At 36.5% G+C, this 17045-nt stretch overlaps 1 protein-coding gene across 3 annotated transcripts in view; it reads right to left on the bottom strand.

The window, feature by feature from the left end:
- LOC127662143 (potassium voltage-gated channel subfamily H member 1-like) overlaps window positions 1-17045 on the bottom strand; it is a 66296-nt gene that overhangs the window by 1793 nt on the left and 47458 nt on the right. The window lies entirely within an intron of this gene.

Here is a 17045-nt window from a genome sequence, read left to right as displayed (position 1 = left end):
ACAAACTCAATCTGGCAACTGTTAAAGCATGTACATTAAAAAGATGGACTTATCTGATGAGAATGGCAGATATTAATGTCAAACAAACTGAACACAAAGCCCTAGGCTTTTCACATAAAAGCAGACCTGGCAGGCTTTCAAACAATAAACCGCATCCATATGTTATAGATCCTGACAGTGTCTCTCTGATAGACACTCTGCAGATGCGAAGCTTCTAATCTTGCACACAATTATCATTGATCCATCCAACAAATACATGTGCCAATGTAGACTCATCAAACTCAGCAGTCTGCAGTCTTAGGTTGAAGAAGATTGCTGCAGTCTGGTGTGTTAATACTCTAATAACCTCTGCAGGCTTCATCGTCCTGATAGATAGGCACCAAATTCACTAGTCACAGTGTTTCCAACTCTCAAGCATTTGCCGTGAGACACGCTTTCAGGCTGTCTCATGATCTCACACTACCCAAATAAATCTCATGCCAAATAACAAGACAACTTAATTTAATGTAAAATAAATAAAACATAGCAACAAAGATTGCAAGTAGGATATTTCCATCAGTGTGAGACTTTAATTTGTGGGCCACAAAAGCAAATTTACCACCGCAACACACATCAGCGTGCCCAGAGATTGGATAACAGGAGATCTTAGTGCAAAGTGGGACTATTGCGCATCTGAAAACTGTAAAATACTGCTTTTGAAGGCTGTATACAGAGTTAGGATGAAATTAAGGTGCCTTTCAAACTGTTTTGAGACCAGTTTCCTATCCATTCATTCAAAAATGCTGTCGGTTAAGCCATTAACTGATTAGGCAGCATGTCAGCTGACACACCATATTCTCACATCCATTGTGGTTAAGGCCCTGTTATTATAATAACTAAACAGTGGAAGAACGATAGCAAGCTAAACATTCATAAGGGCAAATACAATGAAAGGGGTATAAAGTCTGGACATGTGTAAATTTTAGGCAAATTATGGAGAAAGTTTTCCTACTCTTTTAAATGACAGTACTCCGCGCTAAGGGGTAGATTCTGCTAAAAAATATGTTTGTTTTCGTTTTTTGTTCCTTGAACCGTTTTCAGTCCCTGCTGTAAACTATAAAGGTGTAAAGGTGTAAAAACTGTAAAGTTTGTGAGTGACAGTGTACCTCAGCCAACACCGAAGCCCATTTTTGGACACAGGAAAAAAACTGGGTTGTGCCATAGTGTATGGTGTTTTGAAAATGTGAATGCCAGTTTAATTGGCATAAACAAGCACCAAATATTATTTGCCTTGTAGGCTTTGATTAAGTCTTGTTGTGGTGTAAGAAATTAAAGATAGAACAAGCAAATATGCATGCTATGTCAAGGTACATTAAAGTGCCACAGCCTCCAGGCTTAAACGTTTCGCTCATGCATTAATGCAGTCCTGGCCATGCCATCAAAATCCCACTCAAACCAGGTAACCAAAGTTGGAAACCCTGCTAGACATTACATTTGCAATCTACGGTTTAGTCTCAGCCTCAGAAGGCATGCCTATGGACCACAGTCTGTTTACTGACTGTCTGATGCATACTACACAAAAATGGCATGTGCTGGCTAACTTCTAATTCCAATCTTATGTTTAAAAGTTACTAATCACTGGATTTGCCAAAGTTGAAGGTTTGTGACATCAAACCTTTGAAAGACATTCAAAGTTTTATTGGAGGCACTTAATAGACCCTATTCAGAGGAGAGCTATATTTTATTTAAAAAACAAAATTGAAAAATGGAGGCTGTAATTGAACAACTTAAAATCTCCTCAATGGCATTCACTGTATGTCACGGTATCTGAGCAAGGACCCAAACGCAGAAAGGAAAAATACAAAAAGGGCTTTTATTGAAGAAAAAAAGTACCAACAAAACTCTCACGAGGGAGAGAAAATAAAAAAAAGGGTAAAATAAGAAACGAACAGATAAACAACCCAAAAACCAACTGAGAAACAGACAGGAGACCCCGAACCAACTGACAAGGAAACAAACTCACAAAAGTCTGGCAGAGACATGAGGGAAGAGGGCACAATATATAGGGAGGAAAGCACATGAGGAGCAGGTGAAAGTAATTAACATAACGAGGACTAAACGAGTGACAGTGATGAGGGAAATCAATTTTTTGGAAAGATGTATTTATAATGTTTCATTAGCTCAACGATCAACACTAATTTAAACAACAGTACAACCCACTGAAGAGACTGTAAAAGTATCCTCGTCCCTCATTTTCATACCTGTCAAAAATCTAAATATGGCACTACACTTAATAAGATCTATAGCAAGTAAACTAGATATACATAAGCACAACTGTATATTTAGCTTTATTTTATGAGTTATATCTGTGAAATAATTGGCACTTATTACTTTTGGACAGACAGAAAATCAGCCCACAAAATGTATACACATTTTCCACAAATTTTTCAGATGTTTCAAATAGAACTGCTGTTGAAAACTGCTTTCCCAATATTTGAATCAGTTTTGTTTGCATTGGTTTATGTTTGTGGCATCATTAATTTCATTTAAACCAGCCCATAAACATCACATAAAAACAAAACAATCTATGGTTGGTCACTTCCTGTCTAAATGGATGGTTCTTGGCCAGAATGCGCTACAAAGTGGACAAGACTTGATGCTGACCATCAAATGTCTGGCTCTGCAAGATTATGCAATATCCAGTATACTGTAGACCTCAGCAGGTTAATTACAACCATTTCAGGTTTTTCTTTTAGAGTGAGATCACACATTGTACCGGAGACCCTGTGTTCTATTTCATGTTTCCTGAAAGATGTTCTAAGTGCTTAACTTATTTTTCAGAGTTAATGTATATTTCAGAGTTGAAGGTTTTTATTGAGCAGATTCTCAACTCTCTGATGTAAGAGTGTCTGCCAGCCTAGATGGAGGAAACACTCAGAAAAACACTCAAATCTCAGTGTGTCTGTCTGAAGGGAGCAATTTTCATCTGCACTTTGGCCAGAGATTTTGAAGACGTGTGTCTCCTTTACAAAAACCTCTGCTGTTCATAGATCTGTTCTGCTCTCCCTCCATATCTCTGCCAACCTCTCTTTGTTTCATTTTTTGTACTTTTGGTCTTGATCTCTTTATCTCAATGTCTTTCTCACTGACATTCACAGGTGAGGGGTCTGATTGGTATAGACAGGTTGGTGGGAGGGTTAAGGAATTGTCAGTCTGATTAATATTTAACAGGGAAAATGGCAGCCTAATCTCATGAACAAAGAGACAGTGGCAAGATATTTGCAAAACAAAATTTTGCGCTTTATTACACATTTTGCTGCAGTTTCCAAGTGATATTTCCAACGGGCAGCGCCAAAAGCGAGTGAAATGGTGTCGTAATCAGATGAGGTTTTTAAGGTGTACATTAGATGGAGGTGTTTATGAGTAAAGCGTACCTCCCTACCTCCTAAACATTAACTTAAATTTAACCAATAGTGTCCTAAAAGCAAATGAGAGATGAACAAAACTGACATCCTTACCCTTCACACCTAAACCTAGCCGGTAGTGTCCAAAACGCAAATGCAACACAAAAATAATTTTTTTTTTAAGCAAACGAGTCATTTTGTGTTGCTTCGATGACACTTATTCTCACATGTCAGCATGCGTGCATCTCGATTCTCACATGTCAGCATCTCGAACAAGCTAATCACACTGGAATAAGTGTGTAAATGTAAGCGAGTCTGTGACACAAGAGTTAAATGCATCTTTTTTCAAATGATGTGTTAGAAAAGTGTTTCTATATCATAACAAAGCAGTGTGTGAGTAATAGTAAAGTCTTTCTAGCAAGCCAGTCTACTGGTGGCCATCTTTGGATTGCTTCCGGAAACTATTTCCAGTCATGGCAGCTCCTATTTACTTGAATGGGGGAACACCGAAATCTCAAAAACTGCTTGCCAAGCTTACTTTTAAATGACATATTTCAAATCAGCAGTAAAATTTGACAACACTAGTATAATAAAGTGTGCTTTTTTTTTTTTACCTCATATTACGCAAAATCCATTGACCGTTGGGTGCTTAGAGTACCTTGTTTGGGCGTTTAAATTTCTCCAATTCATTTAAATAGTATTGGCCCATCTCTGTTAAATAGTCTCTGGTAATAGTGTGAACAATATGTGTTTCTAAAGTCATAATCAGCCATTGTAATTGTGATTTGTGTGAATAAAATGCACAGTTGTTTTAGAGCCTCTTAATATTCATTTCACCAGGAAATTGCGGCAAAATGTAGAATGTGGCATGTAAAAGTCAGTTTGCAAATATGTTACAGTAACGTTCATTCTATGAGACAAGTTTGGAAAATGGCTTAATAAACATACTAAATTATGTTTTAATTAAAATAAAACGGTTTTGTAAGAGTTAAGGGATAGAATACAGTATAAAACAATAGAAGTCAATGGAGAGTGCCCACCATGAAAGAAAAACAAGTGTGTAAGGCTGTATGTAGAGAATGTGTGTACTGTAGACACACACACAAAACACACACACACATAAATATCTGCATAATGAGACTGTTTGTTCCTGTCACCAATAAAAGCTGGATGGTGCATATGAGTTTGACTCCATCTTTAATGTTAATATTCATACTGATACACTGCATATTCATTAACCAAGATAGATCGCCCAAGCATCTGTCTCGACAATCTGTCTGTGAAATGAGTGGGACTAGAACAACATGAACAAACTCTTCTCTCTTCTCCTGTGTGTGCAGAAATAGGCTGTCCAAAGGTACTTGTGAAAAGTTCAGATGTAGCTTTGGGGGTTTGAAAGTCATCCACTCCTGAGACACGAGACAAACAATAGCTTTCAAAACATGTAAAACACACACTTATTCACAACAAATTTCAGTTTCAACAAATGACTAAACTCTTATAATCTCACATACTCACTCATGCACATATTCATAAACGTTTACTCATGTTGGGGACTTTTTTATAGTGGCATTGTCTCTCCCCCAACCACAATCACTAAATCAATTCCTCATACCTTCTGCATTTTAACCTTTTCACTAAAACATTATTTAGGATGTTTAATATGAATGAATTAATGAAGCACTATGTTTTTCTTGTTGGGACTGTTGGCTGGTACCTAATGTAACTAACACAGTGTTGGGGAGCATTAGTGATGCTGCAAATTGTTCAGCAGCATGACAGTTCAGCAATTTTCACAATAGTGTAGCTTTTCCAGTAATGAGCTACTTCCTCATGTAGTGCTGGAAATGCCAAACCATTTAAATGAATTGGTTCTTTTGGACAGTTCATGTAAATTAACCAGTTAAAATAAATATAATGAGATTTAGGGAGATTCATTAATTCACTTGAGCCCCTTGCAGCCCTTCTTTATTGAAGTGAAATATTTAACATGCTGTCATGTTGAATATGTTGAATTTAATGTTGTCATCCCGTTTTTGTTTAAACCTTTCTAAAAATTAACCGTAGTTTTCCATAAAGGGGAATGTCATGTCACCCTAATTAAATATGTAACTATCAGGGGATATTATTATATATAATTCTTTAAAAGAGTAGATTGACTGTTTTTTTAACTAGTTTATGTTATGAGTAGCTTGTAGCAAAGTAGCTTCCCCAACACTGGGTCACCAAACACACACATAAAATCACATTTTCTCATTCTTGACTCTAAAAAAACAAAAAATACTCTTTGAAGTAGGGCTGCTGATTTAACGTGTTCATTTCGTGTGATTAATTATGTGAAAGATGAGGCTAATGTGTAAAAAAAAATACCACAATAAGGAATGTTCCTACCAGAGCCATATAGAGAGAGAGTTGCGACAACGGAAGGTCTAAATGCTTGATCGTCACGTGATTCACGTAGACTTCAGATAGTTCCAGGAAGTGCTTTGGCGGGCATTTCAAACTGTTAGAGTGACAGAACTGCGATTTCTGGTAATTGGTAGTCAATAAATGCATTTATTTTATATATTTATGTAACACACCGACATATGTATGTAGCATGAGTATGTTGTTACAGCGATGTTGTTTTTTTAAAGATCAAATCAGCTAATATTTGAGGATTAGTGTTCGCTACCGTTATTTGCCTCAACTTATTTCAGGCTAGGGTTTCTGTTGCCTTTTTATGTTACCTCATGTTCATTGTTTTCACTAATCTCATGGTAACTAATGTCATATTTATGACTTTTCAGATAGTACAGAGACAGGCTGGTGACAGGTGATTTCCAGCTCGCACCGCACAATGGGTCAATGAACTATTAACTATTAGCAGCAGTTACGTAAATGTAAAATTTAGTGAAATGAAGCTTATTGTTTACAATTCTTACAATTCTATATATAGTAATATAATTATTTATGTATTATAAATATTATATATCTAATGTATAATTCTTACAATACTTTTTCATGTACACAATATATTCAGCTTTAAAACAACTTAAGCATACTCGTATATAAACTGCCGTTCAAAAGTAATGAGGCTGAAAATTCAGCTTGGCATCACAGGAGTAAATTACATTTTAAAATACATTAAAATAGAAAACAGTTATTTTAAATTGTAATAATATATTACGATATTCCTTTTTTTTTTTTAAATGATGGATGAAACTGAATCAAGAGAACAGATTTTACTGTTTATTTTAGTTATCCGATAACATCCATTATCTCCTAATTTAATGAGTAATACTCAACTATAAGGTTTTAATTTACAAGTTATTTTTATTTAGATGTACTGATAATATACAGAATAAGATAATATTATTCTTTAAACGTCTCACCTTTTAAAAGTGCGTCGCAAACGGTTTGTTCTGCTGCATCTCTACGGCGCGGCATGTGTTTGCTGCTACTTCCAGGAACTATTGAGAGGCTCCACGAGCCGCCATTGCTGTAAAAAAAACATTCCATTGGAGTCTATGGATTTGTCGCAACTCTCTCTCTATATGGCTCTGGTTCCTACCATAGGAGCAATTCAAGCTTGACGTACAACCTTGATGCAGTAGGGGGCAGTCATAGAATTTGTGCTAGCACCATCTTTGATTTATAATGGGGATGACAATGAGGCTTTGAGGGATAGACCATCTCTTCAATGATGCACCATTGAAAGCTGTTTAAAGCTCTTAGATTTTTCACAGCTCATGTTGTCTGGAGTTCTTTGTATACTGAATGTTCTTGAACATATATTTTACCAATGTGTTGTCCGCAAAACTATCCAGACATGCTTAAAACTGCAGTACAGCCAATTGAAGAGACTGTAAGTCTATCCCACACAAACAGAGTCATTCCCATTAAAAATGATGGTGCTAGCATCAATAAGGTCTCATCAAACCAATGAGCAGGCACCACAGCCTTCCACAGATGCACTTTTTACACTCAAACACAGCTAGATGGAGCACAACAGAATGCAGTGGTTTCAAAGTCTTAAACTATGTTTAACTTGATGCATCTTCCAAAAAAAATATAGTGCTTATGAGTAGAGGCACTGAAAATTAGCGAGATGCTAAGCTACCAAAGCGAGACGCTTCAAAAGTGTCCATCTGGCACATAAGTACACCGACCAACAATTGTTCTGTTCCAAAAAATATATAACCTATGCATATGATGTAATGTATTTGAATTATAATATTTATAATATATAATGTTTATCATTATATTGATTATTATATTCTAAATTACCTTTATTTGGGGGCCTTTCTCAGAAAATACTGATTGATTAATGTCATTAATGTAATTAATCCAATAAAATTTAATTGATTGACAGGCGTAATTTTAAATATTAGATCAGCCCAAATTGAAAATGTACTTAATTTACTCCTCCTAATGTTGTTCCAAACCTATATGACTTTCTTTCCCCTGTGGAAGAAAAGATGACATTTTTGAAGACGTTGATGATGTTTATTCTTCCATACAATGAAAGGTAATGGCGGCAGTCAGTCCTTAACATTCATATAATTTTCAGTTACACTGAAGAAAGTCTTCATTGATGACAGATTTGTCATTTTTGGGTGAAATATCCTTTCAAGTGAGGTGTACTAGTGGGAGAAACAATTACATTTAGGAATTTCCCTATGATGTCTGACACAAAATTGTTCTCATGTGTTTCTTTTGGGGTTTAATATGCTCAGATTTGTCATATTGTGACTTTCCATCTGAATCTAATGCTTCTCTGTAAATGAACTCTTAAAAAAACATTTTGTTTGGTCACCACAAGTGTTTGGTGAAATATATCACTGTCGCTCCCTCTGAGACTGAGGGATGAGCGAAAGATCAGTCAAACAGATACAGACTCAGTAGATTGCACTTCTAATTGACGTTGAGGGTCACATGTTCCTTGTGCACTGAAGAGATGATAGACAATAATGACCAAACTGCTACCCTTCCATTCAGTCATTCCCACCCTGGACATGGAAACACAAGCTGTTCACTAACTGGAAAACCATCCACCCTTATAGCATCAACCCCTATTTCTGAGCCATAAAATCTGATATCCACACACCCACAGCGTTAGCCTGCACATTCATGCTTGTCCATGAGGCCAGAATAAAAGACTAACGAAGGATCTGAGTAATGAAACAGATGACCTGCTACTCACCTCCTCCAGAAATGACAATTAAAAGAATAATAAGGGTTAAATACAACTTAAGTTTGTCAACAGCATCTGTGGAATGCTTTCATTTAATAGAGATGAAATTACTTGACCCTTTGTTTGTGAAACAAAAGAAAGATTTACAGTACGTATTGTACAGCACCAGAAAACACGTTAGCATGAGACTGTGTGACGGTCTTTCAACTCGTGTCATGACTAATGACCATATAAACCAGGTCACATGCGCAAGGATACCAAGAAGTTTTTTTTTTAAGCAAATATATGTATAAAATACTATCATTTATCATTTATCTTATGTTGCATGTTTTTTGTTTTTGGAGATTGGTCATGGAAGTATTCACTAGGGGGCCATTTAGTGGCCATTATGTGCGTATGCATCAGTTCCCAGATCTTAGTGTTCACCCACCTCCAAAATCTCAATTAACAATGTGACGAGGAGGACGTGCCGGACCATGAGTGCGCATGGCCGGCCCCCAATCGGGGTAATCAGCCGAGGAGAGGGAAAAGGCAGAGCCGGATGCAGCAGTTTGAGAGAGAGCGCCACACTTAGCTGTGTGTTTATGTTTGTGTCTTTTAAAATTTTCATTAAACATTATTTTGACTGTTCAGCCGGCTCCAGCCTCCTCCTCGCCCATTTTAACCTTGTTACAAACACCAGGACATAATTATGTAACAGGTATTACTTTGTGAATGTCAATGTTCATCCTCTTTGAAAAGTAGCTCCAGCCCAAAAGGAAAATGTAACAAATGTACATATAAACAATATTAATGAATAATTAATGTAAGTGAACAAAAATACAAGCTCTGCGTGTCTGCTTTTAAACCCCCTGGTGCAAGCATTCATAGACTTCCACTGTAAATGCAATAATATAAATACATTTTTTGGTTGCTGTTTTTAAAAATCAATTATGTTGTCGATAGAGCTTAATTCAGAATCTAACAACACCAAAAATATCTATACATTCATTAGTTTTTGGAATTTGAGTGGATATTTTAAAGGGCATTAGCACACTTTTTCGATTCTGGAAGCCCGAAATAGAGGACTGTCATTGTTTCTGTTGTTTTGTAAATGCTTGCCCTTGAAGGATATATGACACAAAAAGGGCAGAACTGCAGAGAGGGATTACATAACAAAAGCTGAAGCACTATAGAAAGGTTTGTGCATGTGTGTGTGAGGGGGGTGGTATTATGTGTTCACACAGAGATGCCTAATGGTGTATTGTTAGAATCCTTCTGTTGCCACGCGTCCCTCACACTCCTGTATACACGAACCTCTTGTGCATTCTCTACTTTATTATCTTCTCCCTTTATTTCTTTTTCATTTTCCCCTGAATATATATCATCATTAAACAAGGAAACTCGAACTCCACCACTCAAAGTGTTTGTATGTTTGTGTGTGAGATATTGGAGGTCTTCGTGTAGGGGTACAAAAGTAGAAAAGTGGGGAAGTTGAGGACTGAGAGAGAAAGAGAGAGTGCACTCACATCACTACTGTTTCATTATTCAAACTGAAAGCAAGAATGTGTGCACAACGAAAGAGAAAAGAAACCCCTTAACACTCAAAAACAGCATGACACTCTCTCTTCCTCTCTGTCACACTCACACACACTTGCTTTTCTGTTTTACTTTATCTCTATCCATGTGTTCAAATTTCTTTCTCTGTGTTCAAATTAGGGCTGGGCGATATGGCCTAAAAATAAAATCTCCGATTTTATTTTTTTTAATTCGATTTACGATTTTTTCCCGATTTTCCCATCTACTTATTAAGGAAATCAATACGACAAACGGCAGACAACTTAAAGCAAATTTTGCTTTTATTTAATCAAAAGCAAGACAAATGTAACCCCCATTTCTGGGATGAAGTTTCTTGGGAACAAACTTCCCACTCTCACCGGTAGCCATGTTGTCGCTTGCTGTATGCTGTTGCCGTTTCGTGTGTGCTATGATGTTGTTGTTGTCGCTTGCCATACTGCTATGTGAAACTAACGCTACGGATGCTCCGGGGAGCCACAAATGCGCCATTACACAAAAACTCGATTTACTTATTTTTTAAATCGCCCGCAACAAAAAATTCGAATTAAATCATTGAATCGATTTTTTGCCCAGGCCTAGTTCAAATATGAGTACTTCCCTGCTAAACGGTATGCAAAAAGCAGTATATCAAATGAAAAGGATATCTGAAACTCAGATAAGATTCTGAAGTGTGAAACCAGCGGACAAGGGCAGAATAACGGATGAAGTAAGTCCATGAATGCCTTTCTAGTATGCTATGCACCTGCATACCTAAAGAACATACTTTTCAACAGTGACGAATTGTCAGGGCCAACAAAGCCTTCTCTGCTGGCCTTACATGCCAAATAAATAAATATTTTTCATCCTTTCATTCTCAATCACCTTTTTGCCTGTGTATTTTTAATCGCTTTCCACACTTAATTAATCTATAAACAAATAGAGAAAAACAAAAAAATGTATGCAGTCAGAATTTATTCCTTGATTCTTACAAGCGAAGTGTGACAACTGTTTCACAAATTGCATGCCCGAAGCAGGACGTGAGTTTGAGCTCCACCCTTGCAGGCCTTCAGAATTTCTACAGAATCCCTCAACAGTGCAAATGAATGAGCAACTAAAGTCAGAATGTCAGATTCATCAGCCAATCAGATTGATTTATTTGTTCTTGGTGGGTGTGATCTTTAGGATATGTCCCTGTCGAGGCCTTCTAGCTGGCCTTGAGTGACGCAATCACGCTTTAATTGATTTACGTAATTCAAGAGCAAAAAGCGTAAGATCAAGCTTTCTGACGAGTCGGCTGTCATCACTGCTGGTATTGCCATTGAGAAAGAGATCCTTATGGATTTTAAAAAACGAGATGTTATACATGATCATGCGTTTTATTAATTAATCATGATTTTCACTTCAAACAAATTGGTAAGAGCTTTTTGCATTGTTATAGCAACATAAAAAAAACATTTTTTTTACGTGTAAATTAGGCCGCTTGAGCATTCAGTGTCTGATCAAGTTTTGAAAAGTAGTGCTGCGTTCCAATCAACTTGGAAAGTTGGATTTGAAATCTTCCTACTAGGAAAAGTGCAATGAATGCATCTTGAAGTCAGAATTACAACTTGTAGGCTCGTGCAGAAATTCTCAACTCCGATTTCGCTGAGATGCAGGGGCATGATGTCACACAAACATGTCCACACTCGGGGAGAGATACAAAGTAAGTGATAAACATTCACTTTATTAAGGAATATCAATAAATTAGTTTGTTTCCACATTATATGTTATTAAAGCTTGTTTAACAAACTCTTGCAGAAACAGGTGTATAAAACATTATAATCTCTTTTGATAATCGTACACCTGAAGCACAAATGCTTTTGATTTGTTTTTGCAATTATCAGTTGGGTTGCTAAGAGACCTCTCTAATGAGAGTCAAACCCCTGCTAAGCTAACGGGAGCATTGCCGTTCTGAATATCGGGGAATGGAATGCATTTATGGTCAGAGAGCTCAAGTATGAATATCCTACATCCAACTTGAATGGAACGCAACATAACCGTGTACCCGAAATGGAATTTATTGCAAGCAATATTTAAATCACAAATATTATTAGATACATTTTTCCAGGTATTATAGACCTCCTTGGTAGATTCATATGAAAAATTATGATTTTTGAATGTTTGTTCAGTAGACGTTCATTTCACAAAACAGTCATGCTGCAGTTAAAATTAGGCTTGCTTGAGCATTAAGTGTCTTTTCAGGTTCTGGCTTTCGTGCGTGGATGTGCTTTTAAAATGTAAATTGATATAATTAGTTAGCTGTGACATAATGTATGATGTCCAAAGGCAAAGGGTGTCTTATTCATTGTGAAACTGTGTTTTCTTAATGGCATGAATCACACTGAAGGCCTAGACTTTTAATGCACGGCCCACCACTGCATACAGTCGAGAAGCAAGTTCTTCAAAAAATTCAGTATATACTCTGAAAGTACAAGAATTTGGAGGTTGCACATCTCTGCTCTGTTCCTGTACATTCTCCTTGTTTTGACCTTGTCCATACTCGAATACTCACTGATCCTGTATTAAGATGGAAAATGTGTGTGTGTGTGTGTGTGTGTGTGTGTGTGTGTGTACCAGTTCAGTGTGTTTACAGCTAATATGAATAACATATTGTTCCTCTTGCCTTCACATCCTATAATTAATCACTGCCTAATTTAAATATATGTGCCCAATTCTTAGTCAGAGGAATTATCCGTAAATGTTCAGACTGTTTTGAATAGATTAGAATTAATAGACCAAAATAGATGTTTCATTTTAATCAGCATGTTTGTGTACCTGTTATATTTCACTGAGCTCCTTCAACTTACTGATATTTATAGGCTTGAATGTTTTGAAATTGTGCTTGCAAAGGGTTCATAAATTTATTTTAAAAATAATAAAAAGATTGGGGCTTTTTATGTTGTTTGTGTGCAGTGTGAGATGGGCTGATGCGTGTTCAGTATGTACAGTCACAGGTAAAAGTATGTGAAGCATGCAGATTTACCTGGATTTATGCATACAGTTTCGGAAAAAAGTGCAAAATTCTGAGTCCACTAGTGCAAATCATTATATTGTGCACTTTATTTGTATCATTTAATATAAGAAAATAATTACAAATTATATTATTATCATGATACTTTGTAATGTATGACTGTGGCAGGGTGAAGGGCGGTACACACCCGGTCCCTTATCAGGCTAATCAAGCCTCCGAGAGGGATAAAGGCCAACTGCGGAGGATTGTGCGGGAGAGAGAGAGATAGTTTACGGACATGTCCGTCATGTGTGTTTGTTTCAGTTTATTATTAAAATATTATTTATATTGACAAGCCGGTTCTTGCCTTCTCCTTTCCATTGACTGCTTTACAATGACATATTGATAGGATTTTGGTCTTGGTGGACTAAATCTGCTACTTTGCAGCTGCTAAAGAGCAAGTATGAGGAATTGTTACTGCTAGAACATACACAGACATGCTTAGTTAAGCATGTGGACATGCTGCTGCACAACAGACAAAACACAAGACATCGAGAATGTAGGATATACTGCTGTACAATTTGACATACAATCCACATGTAGCAGATATAGACAAGATGGAGCTGGGGAGGAGGAGGGTTTTTCCAATTTAGCTGCAAATCTGACCAATATACATTTTAGACAAAGATAGAGTACACATGTTGATGATTAACTGATTACATGTCAAAGGACATATCAGCTTACACCATGCGGGCCAATTGGATTAACATATCACATAACATAACACATAACATGGTCAAAGAACTATCGGCTTGCACCATGTAAAGTTTTGTGCCTGAACTTCAATAATTTCTTATAATTTGGCATGTCCACTTCTATATTGACAGCATGCAATCGAGCTGGCTTGGACTCCACAAGTTGTTCAAAACCTGATGATCCATGTTATTCCATTTGAGTATGTGCCAAAACATATATTGTGTGCATCAATGGAAGCAAATAAATCTGACCTATTGCGCAAAGGAGTTAACAGTCAATGTTGCATATTTGCTTATTTGAATAGTGATATAGAATATTAGATTTTGGGGAAGAAAAAAAAACTCAAACAAAACTTATGTCGCAAATTTAAGATGAAAGATATTCTGCTGTATCTCTTGGTCACTATGCTAAATAAGCAAATTTGTTAACTCCTTGTACAAAAGGTAACATTTCTTTTCTTCCATTTAAGCAGACAGAAAGGTCTTTGTAACATTCTCAAATCATGTTGGGATAACATGGATCATCAGGATTGTGGAGTCATGCCAGCTCGAGTCATTAAAGAAAAAGGGAGACATCCAAATCATAAAATGTTACTTGTTATTGGTTTAAGAAGGCTGTTTTTATCTAAAGTTGTTGACTTAGTTCTAATTCCAGATAGAATTTTATGAGCAATATATGTAGAAATCCAGGTAAATCCAAAGGATTTACAAACTTTTTCCTGTTACCTAATGTATGAGATATAGCGTATTGTGTACTGAGTTTTTTATCTTTTGCCATGTGCCACATGCTGACTGACTGGTTTTATTTCACTGATCTCAGATCAGATTTACCACACTCATCACCACTTCAAATAATCTGATCCTTTAGCAAAGAGTCATTTTCTTATGCCTGCCAAACACGCACACACACACACACAAACACACACACACACACCCATAATGCAGGGTCTTGCTGGGGCGTATCAGGTAAATGAGTGTCAAACCAATGATACACACCTGACCTTTTACCAGTCATGATTTTGAAAGCAGTTCAATTCTAGCATCAAACAAATACATTGCTCTGCATACTCAGATTAATGAGTGTTCATGGGTGTAACTGCCTTTGTTACAGTTGTATGAGCATGCAGGAATTAGTGTAGGTGTGTTTGAGGGTTATTTAACTATTACAGCTGCATAAACTGTAACCTTAATCAAAGCAGAAATAACTTGGGACACTTAGCACAGCAGCGATCAGATGAAGAGGATTTTTCAGTTTTACCTCGGCAACCACAAACACATGCAGTTAGAAACAAATTGGACAAACAGTTTAAGTACTACAGCAGCTGCGACAGAGGGCAGATGTACAGTATCAGTATCAGTAATCAGTGATCAGATTTTACATAGAAAGACACCAAAACTGGGAATACTTTTGGATCTCTTGCACTATACAGTAGTCCCTGTTTCGAATTATGTGCACCACATTTAACCTCAAGAATCAAGTATTGGTGGTTTTCACAAAAAAATTATATTTACCCTAACAATGGTTATTTCACCCAAAAATGTAAATTCTTTCATTATTTATTCACCTTGATGTTGTTCCAAATCTGTTTTACTCAATGATAGTGACTGGTAATTGGGGCTAACATTCTGCTAAACATCTCATTTTGTGTTCCATTGAAGATAGAAAGTTATATGGGTTTGGAACACCATGAAGGTAAGTAAAAGATTGTATAATAAAAAAAATGTGGGTGAACTATCCTACCTGCACAAGTCCCTCCACACTTTGATAGTGGAATCTAAAACCCTTAATCAATATCTTAATATTGTTTTCACATAAAAATATGAAACTCGTTTTCAGAGAATATTTCTTAAATTAATAAAATAATCCATCATAAGTTAGTGAGTTTATGCAAAATCAATTTGGCAATGAGGTAAGCAAATTAAACTTAAAGATATATTCTCTGAAAACAATTCTTATTAGCTTACACAATTTTCCTTTCCAAGAAAATGTACCTTCTTTTACGGTTGTTTAGAGTTGAAACAAAAATACTGATTAAGACCATTTTTGCAGTGAAAGTAAAAGTGTTTTAGAGTTGATTAGGAATATAATGCATTCATAAAAAGTTTTTTAAAAAATCGCAAATAGGCTGCACTATGTTGTGTGTTTACTGTATATTGGTGCTATTTTATCTAAGGCCAAAATGGCCTATTTGACCACTGTATAAAGTCAATGAATAGCACATTTATCAAGAAGTACAACATATGTAGTCTTCCTATGACATATTTTTCCATGTACAACAAAGTTTTTTATTATCTGGGTCATAATAAAATGGTAAACATCATGACTAATTCATGGACACATGAGCTAATTAAAGCCTTCCGCTAGGCAATGGTGTCAGTCAATGTGTCAACTACATATTAATTTAACTACAATTGTATTTCAATATTTCAGAGTAGTGTTTGAGAACAGACCCGGCTGACAAAACCATATTGTTAATACAAAAATCCAGCCATTTTTCAGTAAAGTGACACAAAACACAACAAAGTCCAAAACAAGAGCAAAACAAGTGTACAGACATTGCAAAAAGAATTTGCAGTGACATACATTTTGTGTTTTGCAAAGTTTGTTTCTTCAGTATTTGTAGATTATTTTGTCACATGTTTCTATGGTATACTGGAAAACAATGATAAGCATTTCATAAGTTTTAAAGGCTTTTATTGGCAAAAACATTCAATATATGCAGAGTCAATATTTACAGTAGTGACCCTTGTTCTTCATAACCTCTACAATTCACTCTGGCATGCTGAATATCAGCTTCTGGGCCAAATCCTGACTGATGGCGATCCATTCTTGCCTTATTAGTGCTCGGAGTTGATCACGATTTGTGGGCTTCTGTTTTTCCACTCGCCTTTTAAGGATTGACCACAGTTTCTCTATGGGATTAAGATCTGGGGAGTTGCTTGGCCACGGATCCAAAATTTCAATGTAATGATCTCCGAGCCACTTCATTATCACTCTTGCCTTGTGACATGGTGCTCCATCATGCTGGAAAATGCACGGATCATCACCAAATTGCTCTTGCAGGACGTTTTGAAACCATTCTTTATTCATGGCAGTGTTTTTGGGCAGAATTGTGAGAGAGCCCACTCCCTTGGATGAAAAGCAACCCCACACATGGATGGTCTCAGGATGCTTCACTGTTGGCACAACACAGGACTCATGGTAG

The sequence above is a fragment of the Xyrauchen texanus genome, chromosome 22, assembly GCF_025860055.1.
Source record: "Xyrauchen texanus isolate HMW12.3.18 chromosome 22, RBS_HiC_50CHRs, whole genome shotgun sequence".
Taxonomy (NCBI): Eukaryota; Metazoa; Chordata; class Actinopteri; order Cypriniformes; family Catostomidae; genus Xyrauchen; species Xyrauchen texanus.
Note: the sequence above shows the minus strand (reverse complement) of the source record. Positions and strands in the feature narration are given on the sequence as shown.